Source organism: Physella acuta, unplaced genomic scaffold (genome assembly GCF_028476545.2).
Source record: "Physella acuta isolate Inbredline_101_S28 unplaced genomic scaffold, ASM2847654v3 ptg000008l, whole genome shotgun sequence".
Lineage (NCBI taxonomy): Eukaryota > Metazoa > Mollusca > Gastropoda > Physidae > Physella > Physella acuta.
In genome coordinates this window covers 1675645-1677684 of record NW_026731528.1, presented here as the reverse complement: position 1 = coordinate 1677684, position 2040 = coordinate 1675645, and positions in this window count along the sequence as shown.

The following is a 2040-nucleotide window of genomic DNA, read 5'->3' as shown; positions in this document are numbered from 1 at the left end:
TAAAATACTTTCATACTTTTATCTTCATTTTTTAATCATTTACTTGAATAAAATAAATTGGGGTGGCACTGTTGGTCTTTTATGCATTTCTACACCATTCATCCAATCACATTGAGTTGGTTTCCGCCATTAAAAAATTTATACTGGAGAGTCTGTGCCCCGGCAGTAGTGTGATAATGGCGCACGGAATACTTTAGCACATTTTCCAGTATATATTATAAGTAATCTGCCCTCGTCCACTATTGACCCAAGTAACCTGCCTTCGTCCGCTATTGGCCCGAGTTGTCGTTCCTGGCGTGTGGGGCCGTCCAAGTTCAGCAGCCGCAACATGTCTGATTGACCTACACATTTAAAATAAACTTGTTTTGAATTATATTGATTCAGTAGATTGGTCCTTATTCCGTCAGTACATCAGTGAGGGACATCACCAGATTTTCGAGGCAGGAGAGCGGCTGATACAGAAAACGTCACCAATCTCCAGAATAGGGTCTTTAGGCGGCCCCCCTCGCTGTCGACTCCCAAGGCAAGGGCCCCCTCGCTGCCGACTCCCAAGGCAAGGGCCCCCTCGCTGCCGACTCCCAAGGCCAGGGCCCCCTCGCTGACGACTCCCCTGACCTGAATTTTGAGATATTGTCATGTCCTGCTCGCTTGGTATACCTTGCGTCAGTGTTTCGCGACCTTGATCTAATTTGTTCGTTGTTTTGATAGAATAAGTGTGTTGATTAAATCGTTAATGTCTAGAGTTAGTGAGATGACTAAATCATTAATGTCACGAGAGAATGGCTTAAGTTGTTTTGGTAGTTACATATTTCGGTTAATGGGGTATATTCACCTTTTATGACAGCAGAAGACACGAACTTATCAAAAGTGCGTTAATTCAGTTTTGTTTTTAATGTTCTGATCCTAATATTTCTCAATAATTGTCGGCGCAAGTTTTTAATTGCCCGACTGACATTAAGAACCTCACTATAATCAACATTTATGAACTGGATTTTGAATAGTATATCTATATTTTACAATTTTTCATACATCATTTACTTTCTCGTATAGAGGAAGTATTATAAGCGTGCAAAAAATTGAAATCGAGATTTTCACAAATTCCAATGTTTTACATCTCCCTGCGTCGGAAAAACTTAGTAATTTTTGTGTGTGTGTATGTCTGTGAACACGATAACTTGAGTACCGTTACAGCTAGGTTGATGAAATTTCATATATAAGTATTATATCAAATTTGTAGTTCTGTATCAACTTGTCAGCGATTTCCGGTAACCGGAAGTGAAACTTATTCTACTTTTGGTTTTTCAAAAGCCTATTACTTGAGTACTGTTTCTGATAGATAAACGAAATTTCAAATAAGTAAAAGATCTAATTATCTGCTCACTATCAAATTTTGAGTAATTTCCGTTGACCGGAAGTAGTACTTAACGCTATTTCCGATTTCTCAAAAAACGCATATGAATTTATAAAGTACTAATATTCCGCACTATTATACACACATTGTTTGCCGTTCACATGGTGCGCAATTCTTTTTTTTTCTATTCTATTTTTGAAAGTTTAAGTAAGTAAAAATGGATGAAAAAAATCATGTCTATATCCCGAGTTGCATTCCCCGTAATGTTATATAAGAAAATTGAAGAAAGTTTTATTAACGCTTTATTAACGTTTTAAATTCCAAGTAGCCTTACACGAATAACCTACAATACTTCCTCAAATACTCCATTTATGAGAAAGAAAAAAATGTTCAGTCGCAGAAAAGTTTTTTTTTCTTTTAGGCTCCGATTCTCGTGCAGTAAAGTTTAGACTAGTTGTATATTGAAAATGAAATTGATTTATTATGTGACCACGAGAAAACGCAACGCATTTTGTAGGCTTAAAAATAATAAAGTGACCTAAAATATTACTAAAAAAACAACACACACATTTGTTCTTTGTGCATAACTGATACAAAATACACTTAAGTTTTTGTGAACACATGTTTTAATAACACAGCACACGATATTAAACGGTTTAATGCACCAGTGAGAATCGAACCCGTTTGTT